Source organism: Lissotriton vulgaris, chromosome 7 (genome assembly GCF_964263255.1).
Source record: "Lissotriton vulgaris chromosome 7, aLisVul1.2, whole genome shotgun sequence".
In the NCBI taxonomy this organism is placed as follows: domain Eukaryota; kingdom Metazoa; phylum Chordata; class Amphibia; order Caudata; family Salamandridae; genus Lissotriton; species Lissotriton vulgaris.
The window spans coordinates 599,949,248-599,968,154 of record NC_141695.1 but is presented as its reverse complement, the minus strand read 5'-3'; the positions used below and the strand labels follow the sequence as shown (position 1 = coordinate 599,968,154).

The window sequence follows — 18,907 nt, the reverse complement described above, 5'->3', positions numbered from 1 at the left end:
TTGGGGCTATTGACACATGCATTTCTCGTACCTGCTGAGGGTGTGCAGCTCCGGAGGTGTCCAGCTGCGTGACTCCTACAACTGCTTCAGGCTGGATGGTAGACTCCACCAGATCCTCCATGGGAGTGTTTCCTGTGTGTGGTGGTGTGCCCCCTCCTGTCTTCTGTGCCTCCTTCATACGGTCTGCAATGCTCGCCTTGGCACGACTGCGTAAATCGTACCTTCTCTTCTTAAGTTCCTCTGTTGAACGGTGAGTGACCCAATGGCATTTACTTGGTTCTGAATCCGGATCCATATTTTGCGATTTTGCAATTTGCGATTTTGCAAATTGGGAAATCGCAATTTTTTCTGCGATTTTTACCGATTCCTTAATAATTCGCAACATTTTTCATGCATTCCGCTTTGCGATTCCTTATTTGGGATTCCTTCAAAATCGCTAATAAGGAATCTCAAAACCATTCAATGATGCATGTACCTGTATATCCATAATAGGTTTGTGATAAAAGGTCTTAAAAGTGGACTCAGAGGACCAGTCCGCCGCAGTCATAATATCTTGTAACCTAGACCCCTTGTCAAGGGCTTTCGAGGCCATGGACCCCCTCACAGAATGAGCACCAAAAATGGAGGAATCAATTCCCGCTAGGGACAACAACCAGGTAATTCACCTGGCCAGAGTAGCCGAAGAGACTGGGCAGAAAGGTCTCTGAAGCGATATCAAAAATTGACCTGCCACATCATTTCTGAACTCTCCGGTACAATCCTCATGGACTTTCAAACATTGCACAACACATAGTTTGCTATGATGTGGAAAGGCAGGATAAGAAATACATTTAGAATTAGTCTTAGTACGACGGGAAAGTGTGAAAGAAACTCCAGACGGAGTAAACACTCTACCTGCTAAATCCAGACCACGTGCGTCTGACACACGTCTACATGAAATAAGACATAGTAAAAGTGTCAATTGGGCAGACAATTGTTTGCGCGACAGTCCTTCATTGGCTGGCCAAGTTTTCAAGAATTTCAGAACTATGTAAGCATCCCATAACGTTTGATATCTAGGTTGAGGAGGAATTACCAACCTGATACCGTGCAATACCTTAAAGACCAAGGGATGTTCCCCCACAGGTCTACCATCTACATGACGATGTCCTGCTGAAATGGCTGATCTAAAATTGTTTACCGTCCGATAGGCCATGCCAGATTTGGCCAATTCAGACAAAAAATTCACAATCACAGAGACTCCGGATCCCAATGGATCACTTTGCCGTTCACCACACCAACGCACCCATCAACGCCAAGCGGATTCGTATTGTTTGTGCGTGGAAGGTGCCCAAGACTGGGAGAGAAAAAAGAGAGTGTCTTGCGAAACTCCCGGCATTTGCCAGCGTCGCCGGAAAGTCTCCACGCCATGAGAGGTAACTGGCCTTGCAGGACCAAGGGATGAAGGAGGCCCACCGGGTCCGTCAACAACTCTGGATAAAACCTGATCCGAACCGGAGGGACGCATGATAAGCTCATTGCCCCCGGAAACCACGCTTGGGCTTTCCATCATGGGGAAACTAGGATTATTTCCGCCCCCTGTCTGCGTATCTGAGCTAACATCCTTGGAATCATGACAAAGGGTGGAAAGGCATACAGAATGCCCGTCGTCCGCGATTGAAGGAATGCGTACGAGCTGATCGCTAACGGATCCGGACGCCAACTGTAAAACAGGGGAAGCTGTCTGTTGAGTCGGGACGCACACAGATCCAGAGCACATGGACCCCATTTGGAGTTCAATGCTTGGAACACATTGGGATGAAGTCCCCAATCGCTGGGGTCCCTCAGAAATCTGGAATTCCAATCTGCCACCACATTCGATGAACCTGGAATGTATTCCGCCGTCACTGAGATGTGGTGATCCAGACAATAGTGCCAAAAATCCTTGGCAATTTCCGCTAGAAGTCGGGACCTGGTACCGCCCAGGCGATTGATGTAACGAACTGCGGACACATTGTCCAGACGCAGAAGAATACAACAACTCGCTCTCTGTGGAGAAAGAGTTCGAATCGCAAAAGATCCTGCCAACAATTCCAGGCAGTTAATATGAAGTCGCAACTCCTCTTGGGACCACCAACCTCCGGTCTCTAGTGTCCCACAACGAGCACCCCAGCCCCACCGGCTTGCGTCGGACTCTATGAAGGCATCCGGAGTCGCCGCAAAGATAGCCTTGCCATTCCAAGCGTCCATGTGTTCTAACCACCAATTCATTTCTAGGCGAGCCTCCCGAGACAACGCAATCTGTTATGCATAATGTAAGCCCCTGCGGAGATCCAGGATCTTCAACCTCTGTAAGGCCCTGTAGTGTAAGGGTCCGGGAAAAATTGCCTGAATGGACGCCGCCAACAAACCCACGAGGCGGGCTAACGTCCTCCATGATATTGTCGGAGAGGCAAGCGCTCTCCTCAACTCTTTCTTTTTTTGAAAACCTTTATTGTGCAGATATTAGCATACAAATACGGGCCTACAACCAAATAGGCCGGCCACGAAGCAATCTGGAAGGCAAGTAATTCAATACAGAGGTTTCACAGCAGTCACTCAGTGTAAGGCGAACCAATAATGCAATCATGGAGGGACTGAGTGTGACCACCCGACTCAGGATCAAAGAAGGTTAATTTTATAATAGGAAATTATAGCAGGATCAGATACAGTCAAATCATCCGAGTGTCCACAGCGGGCCACGTACACAGCAGCGAGACAGTAAGGCATCAATAAAAACGGTCTTAAGCAACAGTCTACAGCAATCAGAATAGAGGTGCCATATATCCAACCAGTACACACCGTAGTCCGCCACGTACACTCGGCCACCAAAGTGACGTACTTATACCGAACTGAGTAACCAGAGCAGCAAAAGGAGTTATAGTCATTCTCCATACTGACCCAGAAGATAAGAAAAAGAGGAACAATAAAAAGAGAAAAGGAAGGAATGCCGCGCTGCTGTACGCGCCCCCACTGCGATAGGGGCGAGCAAAGTGACTGGGGACAACGTTATTGGGCGGGTGGGGCGTGCAGGTCAGGATATCTGTGCAATCAACAACGTATAAGGGAAAAGAACCACACCCTCCCCCCCCTCAAGCAATAACACAGTGGGAAACACGCACAGCCACGGCGTCCTAGGAAAGGGACACAAAAGAGCCATAGAAACTAAAAAGAAAATGGCCAGAAAAAGACCCATACCCACCCACCCCACCCTGCACCCCTGCAGAAGGCTACGGCCTACCCCCCCCCCCCCACAGCGTGCCTGTCGCCCTAAATAGGAACCCGAAATATAGGAGAAGTTAGGGAAAGGGAAAGGAGACAGTAGAGACAGGAAAAGAAAAAGGAACCAAAGGGGGAGAAGAGCCATCAATCGAAGCATTCGGCCCCTACCCCCCGCCATCACCCACATTAATGCAACATCAAGACGAAAGCAACATAGGCTCGGGTATCATAAACATTTCGAAGAATTCGTTCATAGTGTCATGGTTGAAGGCGCTTCTCATCTTCATCTGTCTACCATCAGTCCTCCGGGTCCAGAACCGGCTCACCCCTGTCCTGTCTTAGCCATCGTTACCATGCGTGGTAGAATAGTGGGCAGCAAACAAGTCAAAGTGGTGAGTCCATACGTTAGAAACAGGATAGACCATGGGAGCAAGCCAGAGAATTCCAGCAAACAGCGGCTAAACAAGTACTTTGTGTGGCAGTATAGACGTTGCAGCAACAACAACGGGAGCAGCAAACAGCGCAGGTAAAGTCTCACCGTCCAGGAGAGTGGAGTCGTCCCCGCAGGATAATACCGGGGCCTCGCCGGGGCAGCTCGAATCGGCAATCTACGTTGTTCCCCGAGCAGTCGAGCAGGAACGGGCCCCGGCGCGGCACCCACGTCAGCGCCCACCACGATCAGGGCGACTCCAGGATCCGGGGCCGCTGGTGTATATTCTTGTCGATGCCCAGTGATAGCACTCACCACGGCAAAAGATGGGGATGAACCAGCACACACTCGGAGCCGAGCCGCGTTCAAGAGGGGCGGCCCGGCAGCAATGGCGGCCGTGTCCATATTCAGCACAAGGGTGTCGAGGGCCAAGGCCGTGCGCAAAGTCTTTAAAGCATCAAGAACATCGCCAAGCGTGGGCTCCCGCACACATGAACAGACCCCCGCACCATTCAGTGGCACAAATTTGCCGCTCCGGTTCAGTCCGAGACTCAGGGCGCCGGCCGCCATCTTGCAAGTTCAGCCACGGCCCCGCGCGCCTCAACTCCTGGAACGGGCTCTCAAGCAAGGCCGACACGGGGGCACCCTCGAGCCCCAGAAATGGCAATCTGGTTACAGAAAGGAGAGCCACCAAAAGGGGGACCGCTGGCGCCACCGCCCCACGGGCGCCACACGCCAACTCCGGGCTCAAGGCTTCAAGATGGCCGGACAAGGCAACAAAGGGGGGAGCCCCCTATACGGTCTTCCCCCTTCCAGGGCGTGCTGGGCCTCACCACGGGGCCCTCCGGCTGCTGGACCGGGCCTGATCCGTTGCCATCAGGATGTATGAGTTAGGCAGGAAGGCTGGCGGAGCCGAGCTACAATGCGGCCATCACGGTCGCGAGCTTGGCTCCTCCCCCTCCTCAACTCTTTCTTGATCGCAGTTCTCTTCCTGAGAGGTAAAAGCAGTTGGGAGGTCAAAGAGTTGACCTGAAAACCCAGAAAGTCGATCAGCAGAGATTTGGGAACAATGAGGAGAAAGCCCAACTCCTGGAGGTGATGGATAGTCCAGGACAGATGAAGTTGAACCACCTCGACAGACTGACCCATGATCAGAATGTCGTCCAGGTAGATGATAAGTCTGACTCCCCTCTCTCGCAACCACTGAACGACCGGTCTCATGAGTTTCGTGAAACACCATGGAGCGGACGAGAGACCGAAAGGCATAGCCGAAAACTCGAACCACTGATTGCGCCATTGAAATTGGAGGAATCGCCGGTGAGGCGGAAAATGGTGACTGCTAGATATGCATCTTTTAGATCCAACCGAACCATCCAATCGTGGCTCAACAACATGTCTCGTAAGAGATGAATACCCTCCATTTTGAAATGACAGTACACTACTCCCACATTGAACTCCTTCAAGTTCAGAACCAGACAAAAACCGAGATCTTTCTTGGGCACTAAGAATATTGTACTTACAAAACCGTGCGGATGTGGATCCGTCTGCACTATAGCCCCTTTGTTCAGTAATGACTGAACTTCCCCGTTGATGAAACTCATCTCTACAGGGGAAAACCTTAGGGGCCTGCAAGTCACTGATTGCGTAGGGGTCGAATAAAACTCGATTTGGAAACCCCGAATAGTCTGATATATCCATGGGTCGGAAGACAGGGCCTCCCACCTGGGAAGGAACTGCGCTAGACGACCTCCCACCATATGATCCACATAATGTAAAATGGGTACCTGTATAAGAGGAGTCTCCAGACTGGAACTGCTGGCCTCTATAGCTTCCACGTTGTCCGCGACCCCTGTCGCCTCTGTTTCTGGTTGGATAAAACTTGTATCTTTGGGAACCTCCTATGCCCCGTTGATCTGAACCTCTAGAGGTCTGATTAGCACCTCGGCCGGACCCTCGACCTCTGAAACGGCCGGCCCTATAAAAAACACCAGAATGAAAAACACGCTTGATGTTGGCCTGTGCCATATCCAAGGCTGAAAATGTTGCCACATATTTACCCATTTTCTTGACAAAGTCCTCTCCAAATAACATGCCATTGGCTAAGGAACCCGGTTCCGTAGTTGCCATCTCTGCCAGCTGAGGGTCTATGCGCATGAGGAAGGGTCTTCTTCTCTCTGTGGATAATGCCACATTGGCATTGCCCAAAAAACACATGGCGGGTTGCGCCCATTCCATGACTTCAGAGGGATCTAGAGGGACACCTTTGTCCTTTGCCGCATCTAAAATTTTTGTCAGTGGACCAGAGATATCTAAAAGCTTCTCCTGACATCCTTTCCAGGCTCTGTCTAAACCCTTCTTAGGGTCCTTTGAAAATTTACGCATAAATGACGCCATATTAGTATCTAAATCCAGCGTATCTGCCACCTTTCCCAACAAAGACGGTCGGGACATTCAGAACGCAGGGTGGCCCTGATCTGATTCTCAAAACCCTGTCGTAAATTATTCTGGACATAATGCGCCACTTCCATACAAGGAACCCATTCAGTGGATCTGGGGTGAATTAAATTCTGAGGATTAAACAACAGATTCTTAGGTTGCACTTCCTCTTGTGCATCGTAAAACATATGTTTGGACTTTTTGAGCTTTTTCCTGTGTTGCACTGATTCATCATCAGTATCTGAAGAATCCTGGGTAGCTAGAGAAGACTCTCCCTGCCTGCCAAGGAACCATGATCCAAAAGAACACTCTTCACCACATTCAACATAGCTTCAGCCGTAGCCCGAGAGGTAGAAGAGGATTTACCGGAAGACCTAGATTTTCTCTTACTAGAAGATTTGAGAGTCTTCGTTAAGGGCATCAGGGCTTTGATAAGCGCCTTATTCATTAAACCCCGGACGTGGGCATCCTGGGCTTCCACAGGTTGCTCTTCCATTTCTTCTTCATAAGGTTCCTGATATTCTTCAAACTCATTGTATTCTACCCACTTGTCTTCCTCCTCAGCGTAGAACGCCATAATAAATTACAGGAGGGCTGAAGGAGTTTCTAGGGGGGGAGAAAAACCCAAGGGCAAAGACCCCTAAAAGTGTTTAAAAGAAAAAATACTTGGGTCTCAAACTATTAATTTAAAGGTGGCATGAGCATGCCCTTTTTAAAACTCCCCTAATGCCAGGCATTCATCTGGAAGCGCTCCAGTCAGTGTTCAATAAGAGCCAGGGATTTGACAGGCGAGTTATGCACTGAAGCGCGAAGAGCCGGGCTTCGTTTCAGTCACCGGCTCTTCGCACATGCGCAGAACAAAGAAGGCGGGGCTTACACGCAGCCTGCCCCCCTCGCGAAAATCAAAGCGCGTTTAAACGCTACGTCACTGCACAAAGACGCGCAGAAAACAATACGGTAAAGCATACCGCCACTCCCGATAGAGCAAACAAATGCGCAGGCTAGCGTACAGTAAAGGCAGCGCAGTGCGCTAAGAAAGAAGTGCAAATTCACCATAAAACAGCAATAATAAATCATTAAAATGCATGAGAAGAAAATGTCACTTATCTCGCTGCTGCAGCAGCAAAGAGGAAGTGGTTACGTCATTGTGGACATTTATTATTACTACTGTGATACTATTGGTGCAGACCTGGAGGGGGTTGTCCTTCCGGGGTATGCTGTTTAAAGTTTAACCCTTTGCTACTGTGTGTTCAGTAAAGATTGAGAAGCATAATTTAGCCTCCGTGGACTGACATAGAATTCCAGTCCAGCCAGCCCGATCAAAGCCTCATGCCTCAGTCCGGGCCCCTCGCTCACTGCCGCCTCAAGTCTAACCACAGTCCCCACTGTTGCGGCTCACCTCCCGGGCCCATCTGTTTACCACTGGTCAAACTCGGGATCGGCGTGGACCCAAGGCCTCAGTCCGCCACCAGTCCTCCTCAGGATCCAGGTTGTTTTTCCCCCCACTGAGCGACCAGGCGACCCCCCTGGATCAACAGAGTGTCTCCCAGCATAGGGGATGGGTTACAGTTACGCAGGCTGGCAGGATCTTTGCCGGAATTTTGGGCCAGGGGCTCAGAGCCTCAGTAAGGTACGTTCACCATTTTAGGCTGCTGGCCACATCCCCACCTTAATGAGCTCAATCTTTGGGCACGCTGGAATTCTGAAAAGAAATAAAATTTTCTTTGGGAAAAAAAGGTAGATAAATGCCCTTTGTACCATGTAAGTATGGCTTTGGGTGGGCGATAGGCTACTTTGCAGCCATTCCCTAAGTAGAGGCTGGGTCATGTATTGCATCCATACATTAGACTGATTGCGATTAAATACATCCTGTGTTATCCTGTTATGGAATTGCCATCAACCATGCAGTTTGGTCTGTGACCTCCCGGTGTTGTCCCAGTGTTGAAAGCACCAAGGGCCATATGTAGGTAAATAGTATTTACTGATTCGTAAGTACCGAATTTTACAGATTCGGTATTTACAAATCGGTAAATGCTATGTAGCTAATAATTCGGTAAAAATTACAGAATCGTTAAGATTCGGTAATGCCTGGAGGCCCATAGGAATAAATGTCAATTACTGAATCGTAAATACCGATTCGGTAAAAGGGTGAAAACATTGAAGGGTGGCAGGGTGTCACTTTGACACCCTGTTGCACCCCTCAATTGTTTATGGGTGCACATTTTGCAGGCATACATGCCCTAGGGGCATGTATGTCTGCAACATGGCACTGAAGCAAATTGCATTAAATTGCTTTTTGTTTTTTTCCGTTATTTACCAACCAACTTGTAGTTCGTGGTAAATAACGAATCCTAACATGGGATAAGCACTTATTTAAGTGATCCCTACATTAGGAATTCGGTAATTTACCAAATAGGTATTTAAGAAATCGGTAATTTACCGATTCCTTAAATTACTGATTCAGTAAATTACCGAATCCTTAATTTCGGCCCCCTACGTAAGAAAAGCCTATTACCGGTCGATATTCGGCCCTTACCGACCAGTAATGGGCCACCTACATCTGGCCCCAAGTTGTTTATTGAATAAGACTGGAATTTTGGCTCATTGACAAGCTTATGTATTGACATTCTGGCCACAGAAAGGCTTGCCTGTTTTTAAATAGCTATTTATTAAGTTTTGAGACATATATGAAGTTGTACAATAGTCATGCTCCACTAGTGCTTAATTTGAGCCAGTGGTTTCCAGTACTTGGCACTGGCACTTAATTGTCAACATCATCAATTATGACAGCCTGCCCCATGGTGGCGATGTCTGTCTAAATTCGAGATGAACACAACAATAGTTGTTTATTAATTTAATATACACTTAAAATGACTAACACCAGCTGCCCAAGCCATCCTTGAAGCTTTGGGGGACTGGAATAGTAAAAATTGTCACATGTGTAGATTGAAATGGTCAGTAGTTGTGTTGGTTCTGTCTTTGGTGGCGTTGGCAAGGGCAATGCTTAGTGAAAGCTGCAGTGTCCACATGCGCTCAGAAGGAGTGAGCCAGTGTGGTAGAATTATATCACACAATTAAGGGGTGTACCAACAGCACAGGTACAAACAGGCAGTGGGGGAGAGGGGAGTGTACTTCGACGAAGATGAGGAGCTAACTTAGTGAGTCCTGTGCATGTCTGCAACTCCATCAATTGCAGGACCTGCAAGAGGACTTTTAACTGTGCCTCAACTGCATGGGGCGTATGGGCAGTCAGCTGCGGTGCACTGGTGGGGATGGTGGTTTGGACTGGGTGGGTTGATGCCCCCTTGCCCGCAGTCTATGGCGGCTTTATGTCTGACCTGCTGCAGTATGGTATCCTGACCTGTGATTGTTGAGGGTTTCCGGCCCTGTGTTTCAGACGTCTCACTGCATTATCCTCAGCCTGGACTCATTTCAAAAGCTCCAGATTTCAGGTATTCACAAGCCTTCGCAGGCATTCACAAGCTCGAGGGAAAGATCAACAAATTTATATTAAAGTTTGCCCTCCTTTGGGTGAGGCATTATATCTAGAATGCAAGTTTTTGGTGTGCAAATGTGAGTTTGCCTGTCACCCGCGTGACCAGTGCACACACATCTTGCTAGAAGGGCTGAAGTGCATAGCATTGGCATGTCATGAAAAAAATCGGCTAATTGATTCTTACATTGAGGACATTTGTGAGAAGTTGTGATGAAAACCAGGTGTAGCCCGGCCAGTATGAGCTGTACGTTATTGTGAGAATTTGGGTGCAAAAACTGCCTTGAGTCTAATCAGGCTCATTTGCAAAACCTTTAGCGTAAACCCGGGTTGCTGTGGCTTTGAGCAGCAAGTCTTAACTAGAATAAAGCGTATAGAGGCACCAAACAGCGAAATAAAAAAGTCACACGCCACAAAAGAAATCCAACACCAATTTATGAAAATAGATTATATTTTATGAGACCCAGGGAGCAATATCCACCGCAGCGTCCCGGAGATATACAATTTTAAAGCAAAACGTACATTCTTTAAGTCAGAACAACAGACAAGCATAGTAGCCATAAAGTTTTGAACCATTTAATAAGTTTGAAAGAGTTGTGTTCGGCTACTCCGGCCCGACTAGGGTGACCACATCCATCAGAGAGAAGGTCAGGGGAGGCCAACAAGGAGTATTTGCACAGTTACTTGGCTCCCAACGCGTTCTCCAGTCCATTTCTGTTCTTTATTCAACAGCCACCATAGACTTTAATGGAGTGGTCCTGATGTGATGTGAGGATGCAGGAGATGGAGGATTCTTAAGGATGCTCTGGGTACTGTGTGGTCGATGGGGGTGTCCTTATGGTTACTTCTCAGTCCACAGGTCAGGTGGAGTGTTTTTGGCCACAGAGGTCTCGAACACTTGAAATCCTCTTTGAGCCACTAGAAGATCAGCTGCTGCTGGGCTACAGTTCTCCAGTCACAGCGTTTCCAGCAGTATCCTTTGATGGAGGCTAGTGTCCCTCTTTTGGGTGACCAATCTAGACTCAGGCAACAGTCCTGGGTCCGGCAGACTCGGGTGCAAATGTTTTGCCTTCAAGAACCAGTCTCTTGGGGTGCCCAGTAGCGGTCAGTGTCGATTGTCCAGGAGTGGCAACTGACTTGTTGAGTAGGGATACTTAAGTTTTGATAGCCATGGCCTAGTTCCAGGTGTCAACCGACTGACCCTTGGTTTCAAGTTCAAGTTCAAAAAGGCTTTATTCGATTGATAAATAGCAATCATAAAAGCACACAAATATAAAGTACATAAACAATTTCATGGGTGAAAATTCATAATGAACATTACATAAAATCATGTTAAATGTTACAGTATTACATTATTTTAAAAGGAAAACCGTCATTTCAGTACAAAAAACATTCAATTAGACACAGATTTCCTAATATACAAAAAACTTTTTTCAAAAATGCTGTGGTTCTAGGAGCACCGTTTTCGCTATCTAAAAATTGTAATGACAATAAAGCGGACGACATTGACGTAGCCCAGACTGTTTTAGTATGGTACCAACAACAGCCTCCTAACAGAGGAAAAAAAATTACTAAATAAAACGACATGGATCGTGGATTGAGGGGACATTTTGTCACAGGGGCAAGGCTGGAGGTCTTGCGACCAGTCATTCATAACAGGAAAGGTGACTAGTCTATGAAAGACCCCTAGCCTAAAGCGGGTTAATAAAAACATATCATAAACACCGGGAACAAAAATTAAGTATGGCTGAATATTAAAAGTAGTTAAAATCATTTGATTATGCAGGACTGTCGGCTTTAAAATCTCGGATGACATTCTAAGAGTGTCCAACAGCAAAAGACCCTCTTTCCTCAATTCCCTTCTAGTCACTGCCCTGATGGTAGGAGGATTTGAAAAATACTCTAGATGGCCAAGATCCGTAAAGAAATTGTAAACGTATCTTAGCCAAGGAATCCTCATTACTCCTTCCAATTTCAAGATGTCTAAAAGAATATCTCTGTTCAGTTTGGTTTCCTCTTTCATCCACAGCCTGTACCACAATAGCACAGGCTCTAGTCTAATTAAATCAGAAATAAATGGGAGAACTAGCTCTGCTTGACAAATACATCCTGAGATGCCACTTGGAACGGCTAAGGTATATTTTAAAAAGGAGTTTTCTACTGTCTGAATAGGGTTAAGGTCAGCAAACCCCCAAACCCCACTCCCATAAACAGCTGCAGAGACACACTTTGCCTTATATATTTTAATTAGTTCCTTGGGAGGTCTATTACCCAATTTTCTGGCAAAGATAGTAAGGGCAGATGTGGTGCGTAAAAGTGCCAGTTTTTTTGCTGCTACAGCTTGTACCCAGGAGTCATTCTGAGAGAAGAGGATACCCAAATAAGAGAATTTTTTAGTAGCCTCAATCTTATGTCCTGCAATAAACATGTCTCTGTTTTTCTTAAAACCCCTACCACAGCGCATAATAAAAGTTTTGGAACAGTTTACCCGTAATCCCAGATCTTTCATGAAAAGGGAAAAACTATCCAAAACACGCTGAAGGCCCACCTGTGTGGTGACATCAGCGCGGCGTCACCCGCATACAAGAGGGCCGGAATTGGGCGGCCGGCTACTTAAGGGAAATCTTGATTATCTTTAAGCAAGGCTTCCTCAAGCCCATTTATATACAAATTAAAAAGGAATGAAGCCAGGACACAGCCCTGTCTGACTTCACTCCGTTATCGGGTCTAGAATCCGTTGACTGACTCCCTAAAAAATCACTTAGACTTTCCGTAACGCAAAAGACACTGGAAAGCTTACCTATCAGTGTCCGGGCGGGAACCAGTGTTCTTAAGGAGAGGACAGGGGGAAACCGGTATGTTCAGAAACTACGCGTAGAGAAAGGTGCAACACCCAGTTGTGGATGCAGTGTCAATACGCTGGTATATAACCCCCTTAATCCACCTGTCGTAATGGCGGCCACTAACACAAGTGGCATCATTGGGAACCCGCATACAACGATAGAACAACTGAGGGATACTCCGGTAATTAATGAATCAGGTGGTACCTCTACCCCTGTAGACAATGGGGATTTGACCCGCATAATGTTTTGGAATGTGGCCAGATAGGAGGAGGCATCGCCATCATCCACAGGGACACCATCCGCATCACGACCTACACCGACGACATCCTGACCACCGCCGAACACCTACACTTCCAGATCCACACCGACCCGAAGACCACCCTCAGAGGCACCCTGATCTACCGACCCCCGGGACCACGCACCCAATTCAGCGAGGACATAGCCGACTTCGTCAGCCCGCATGCCCTCCCCTCCGCTGACTACATCCTCCTGGGGGACCTCAACTTCCACCTGGAGAACAACAACGACCGCAACACCACCACCCTGCTCGACAACCTCGCCAACCTCGGACTCAAGCAACTGGTGACCACCCCCACCTACCTCGCCGGACACACACTCGATGCCGTCTTCTCATCCAGCAAAGATATCGCCTTCAGCCACGCCACAGGACTCCACTGGACGGACCACAGCTGCGTCCACTTCACCTTCAGAAGAACGACGACCCACCACCACCAGCAACAGGTCGCCCGCAGAAGCTGGAGCAAGATCACAGCCGACCAGCTCGCCGCTTCCCTGAGCCAGCACCCTCCCGCCAGCTCAGCGAACCCCAGCCAGGCCGCCGACAACCTCACAAAGTGGATCAGCAACTGCGCGGACGAACTCGCCCCACTGAGGACCCCGCCCAGCAGACCCGGCAGCAAGAAGGCCCCGTGGTTCACCGACGAACTCAAGAGCTCCAAGAAGAACTGCCGAGCCCTCGAGAAAGCCTGGAGAAGGGAGCCAACACCGGACAACATGACCACCCTCAAGCTTGCCACCCGGAAGCATCACCAACTGATCCGCGACACCAAGAAAACTGCATTCAAGGACCGGTTGGATAACAACGCACACAACAGCAAGGAACTCTTCAACATCGTGAAAGAGCTCTCCAACCCCAACACCGGAAACAACGACATCACCCCATCGCAAGAACTCTGCAACTCTCTCGCCTCCTACTTCCACAACAAGATCGCGGACATACACAATAGCTTCAACACCCAACCGACGAACGCCACGTCCAACTCGACCGAACCACCGCCCCCCACCACCACCCTCCGCGCCTGGACTCCGATCTGCACCGAAGAAACCGTCCGCATGATGAACTCCATCCACTCCGGATCTCCGACCGACCCCTGCCCTCACCACGTCTTCAACAAGGCCGACGCCGTCATCGCACCCCACCTGCGGGACATCATCAACACCTCCTTCACCACCGCCACCTTCCCTGAGAGCTGGAAGCATGCCGAACTAAGCGCTCTACTCAAGAAACCAACAGCGGACCCCACCGAACTCAAGAATTACCGCCCCATCTCGCTGCTCCTGTTCCCAGCCAAAGTCATCGAGAAGACCGTCAACAAGCAGCTGGCCGCCTTCCTCGAGACGAACGGATCCCTCGACCCCTCACAGTCTGGCTTCCGAGCCAACCACAGCACCGAGACCGCCCTCATCGCTGCCACCGATGACATCCGAACCCTGATGGACAACGGAGAAACAGCGGCCCTCATCCTACTAGACCTCTCCGCGGCCTTCGACACCGTCTGCCACCGCACCCTAGTGCAGCGCCTCAGCAACGTCGGAATCCAGGAGAAGGCGCTGGAATGGATCATCTCCTTCCTCGACGGAAGAACACAGAGAGTCCGTCTACCACCGTACAAGTCAGAGGCCACCAAAGTCATCTGCGGCGTCCCTCAAGGATCCTCGCTGAGCCCAACCCTCTTCAACGTCTACATGAGCCCCCTCGCGGCCATCGCACACCAACACAACCTCAACATAATCTCCTACGCCGACGACACCCAGCTGATCCTCTCCCTGACCAACGACCCCGCCGCCGCCAGAGCCAACCTGCACGAAGGGATGAAAGAGGTAGCCGAGTGGATGTCGACCAGCCGCCTGAAGCTGAACTCGGACAAGACGGAAGTCCTCATCCTGGGATCCTCGCCCTCCGCCTGGGACGACTCCTGGTGGCCCCCCGCCCTGGGCACCGCACCCAAACCGACAGACCACGCACGCAACCTGGGCTTCATCCTGGACTCCTCCCTCTCCATGACCAAGCAAGTCAACGCCGTCTCCTCGTCATGCTTCAACACCCTGCGCATGCTACGGAAGATCTTCCGGTGGATCCCCACCGAGACCAGGAAGACTGTCACCCAGGCACTCGTCACCAGCCGTCTGGACTAAGGCAACGCCCTCTACGCCGGAACCACCGCCAAGCTCCAGATGAGACTCCAACGGATCCAGAACGCCTCAGCCAGACTCATCCTCGACATCCCACGACACAGCCACATCTCCGGACACCTAAAAGACCTGCACTGGCTCCCGGTCAACAAGAGAATCACCTTCCGTCTCCTTACCCACGCACACAAAGCTCTTCACGACCAAGGCCCGAGCTACCTCAAGAACCGCATCAACTTCTACGCTCCCAAACGACACCTCCGATCAGCCAGTCACGCCCTCGCCGTCGTCCCCCGCATCCGAAGAACGACAACAGGAGGAAGGTCCTTCTCCTACCTGGCCGCCAAGACCTGGAACTCCCTCCCTCCCGACCTGCGCCTGACCCAAGACCACCTCGCCTTCAGGAAGAAGCTCAAGACCTGGCTGTTCGGGTAGCAGCAGCACCCCCCCCCCCCCCCTAGCGCCTTGAGACCCTCCGGGTAAGTAGAGCGCTCTATAAATGCCTATGATTGATTGATTGATTGGCATGACTCAGAGCTAAAATAGCAAACCCAATTTGGGTAGATACCATAAATGAGTTTGAAATCCTGTGTATTCAGGAGACATGGTTAATAGTGCCACTCCATCTTCCCGGCTACAAAACCATGGTTACACCGGCAGTGGAGGTTGCACATGGTAGGGCTAAAGGTGGCCTGTGCACATTTTTATCAAACCAGCTACAATACCAGAAAGTACAATTACTTTCTGGTAGTCCTTATTATCATCTGGTGAAGATATATATAACTAAGCAGGCCTGCATCTTAATTATTAACTTTTATAATAATATTTCCCCTATGGATATGGAAGTCACATTAAAAAAACTGGGCAATGAGGTAAATAAAGAAATAGATAATAATCGTATGGACATATCAGTCATCTGGGGAGGTGATTTTAATTGTACTATTTGCAAAAAGGGTAGACAGGGAATCTGTGGTATTATGCTCAACCATGATAGCGATTTAACACATTTTGAGCACTCTACATGCGGAGATCTGTTAAACGATATCATGTTGTCAGGGGACCTGGAGTACGCAAATGAAGTTGGCCATTCTGAGTTCCCCTTTGAGCCAACATTCATAGGCAGGGGCGCATCCTCCACAATAGATTTTATCCTAGTCCCTGCTAGCCTTGGACACTTAATCAAAACCTGTCAAACCTTGGCCAGTGCATTAAGTGACCACTATCCCCTAGTCCTGGAGATTCTATTCCCTCTTCGGCAAATGAGCTGTGGACAACCGCCCAGACAGAACGTCTCTGATGTAAGCATGACAAGACAAAATGGCTACACTCTTAAGTGGAACCAGGTGGTCCCTGGTGATTTTTTGTATAATTTAATATCTATGTGCCTACCTAGTTTCCTGGCTATACTTGATGAGAATTCTAATAGCCAGGATATTATAAATCAATTTAATAATATTGTCCGTCAAATTAAGGAGAACCTATGGGTGGACAAAAAAAAAACGCAAAGGAAAGACTAGTAGCTGGTTTGATTCTGCATGCACAGAGGCCCACACAAATCTTAAACATGCGCTACATGCCGTTCCCCGTGATCCTATATTGGTTAGGGATCTTCGGAGAAGGTACAATCAGGCATTGAATAATAGGAAAATAACAATTAAAAGGGAGGCCTTGGAGGCTTTGTGCGAGGCTTCTCAGAGAAGGGACATCACCGCGTTTTGGAAAGCCGTGAATGTTCCCTTCTTTGGTGATAATACTAAAGCACGCATTGAAACCGCCATCTCCGAAGATGTGTGGGTAAACCACTATTCCAAACTTTATAGTACCCTTGAAGGTGGCCAACAATCCCCAAACCAATTTACGAGGGAGGGAGGTGCAAAGGTTTTTAAATTGGATATTACACTAGAAGAAGTAACTGTGAGCCTAAAGGCAACCCGGGGAGGGAAAGCCCCGGAACCAGATGGAATTCCATCAGATTTGTTTAAAAACAATGTTGACCTTTGGGGGCCTCTCTTAGTGCAATTATTTAATGCGACAGCGGAGAAGGGCATTCTACCCTCATGGTTTACATCTGCCATTGTGCCCATATTTAAAAAAGGAGACAGACAAAACCCCATGTGTTATCGACCAATCTCCCTATTGGATTGTTCTGTGAAAATTTTAGAGAGAGTTATCTTAAGCAGATTACAAACTTGGGCAGAAGATAACTGTATTATTAGCGATCTCCAGTTTGGGTTCCAAAAAGGGGTAGGAACGATTGAGCAAGGGTTAAACTTATTTATCCTACAGCAAAAATACATCAGGGCAAGGCGGGAGCGTATTTATTTTGCCTTCGTTGACTTGACGTCAGCGTTTGACTGCGTTTCACATAGCCAGCTAAGGGCCATTCTGAGAAATCTGGGTGTTGAAGAAAATATAATTCACTTTCTTATGGAATTATATTCAGGTGCCACCGCAACAGTGCGTTATGGGAAAAATGGGGAATGTACTAGATCATTTGACATAGGGCGCGGGGTACGCCAGGGGTGCGTCCTCGCACCCTTCTTATTTTTAGTGCATATTGGCGGCCTGGAGGAAGCCTTACTAAAATCTTCAAAGGATACGCCTATGGTAGGTAGAAGACCGATCCCTGCGCTTCTTTACGCAGATGATGCGGTTATTATGGCCCAGACACCTATAGCATTACAAGGTCTTTTAACATCTTTTAACACTTTTATGTCAGATCTAGACCTGCACATTAATTGCACAAAAACATTCTCTATGAATTGCGACCTGGCGCTATTAAGAAGAAAAAGGTTATTTACATTAATGCCAGTCGCTTAGATTTCACCCCAACTTTCTCATATTTAGGGATTCTATTTCATGAAGCAGGCACATGGGCAAGTGCAATAAAAGCTAGGAAATTGCTTTTTTGTAAATCAATTACGGCCCTAAAAAACGTTGCGAAAAAAATTGGGAAAAAACCAACTGTTGAACTTTAAAAAATTTTTAATGCAACATGTATTTCAATTGCTGTCTACGGTGCTGGGATATGGGGATATGAAAACGTAAGACCAATCCAGGTCGCAGAAAATATGTTCTTGAGGTACATCCTAGCTGTACCTGAGAGTGCCTCAAGCTATATCTGTCACATGTAACTTGGTCAACCTTACGTCGAAGACACAATTAGAGTCCAGCCAATTTTATTATGGCACAGGGTCTGGACCAATAATGAATGTGTACTGAACTGCGCCATTATGAAAGACGTATTAAGTCTTTATTATGTATGTAGGATCAGGTAGTTTTTGTATGTAAAAGATTTTCTTCTGAAACTGGGCTGCCAGAATTACTATGATGATCCCCTCTCAATGTGTAATATTTCTAGGAAAATACTGAAAGTGCAATGCATGAAATATTTGGAAAACATTAGAGCTAGGGAGGAAGTAAAGAAAAAGTCTGTTGCTGCTCATCAACTAGTATTGGTACAGGGGAAAATCCAACCATACCTAACCCTAACGATGAAAGAACAAGAGCGGTTCATTTTAACTCGTTTTAGGTTGAATATCTTTTTTAGAGTTTAAAGCTTCCCCGTTATGAACTCCTGGTCACATGACTTAATTAAATGTCCCTGCGATGATTTATCTGTCCAATCTGACATCCATATCCTATTTTTCTGTACGTTTTACAAAGTAGCACGTAAAAGGTTGATTGTATCTATTTTAAAGGAAATGGGAGTTAACCGATGTCGCCCTGCTTTTTTAGCATTGCAGAAATTAGATGTAATTTTAATTGTGGCTTCTATTACTGAGTTTCTTAAAATTACTTTTAGATTACGTAAATCAATTCGCATCTAACTACGCTGTATATAAATTAATTTTAGTCGCTTTGATGTTTTTACCGTAATGTACTTTCTATGTATTTGAATGAAGAATTTGTATGTGTACTTTTATGGTTATTTGATTTTAACCGAATAAAGACAAATTGACTACTGAATTGACACTCCTGCTCGAAAAAGCAGCCGAACGCTCGCCCTTCGGACCATAGCGCACACGTGCTTTA

At 47.8% G+C, this 18,907-nt stretch overlaps 1 pseudogene; it reads right to left on the bottom strand.

Moving 5' to 3' along the window:
- LOC147702088 (uncharacterized) overlaps nucleotides 1–6,683 on the bottom strand; it is a 33,583-nt pseudogene extending 26,900 nt beyond the window's left edge.
- Between the last annotated feature and the right edge of the window lie 12,224 nt (nucleotides 6,684–18,907).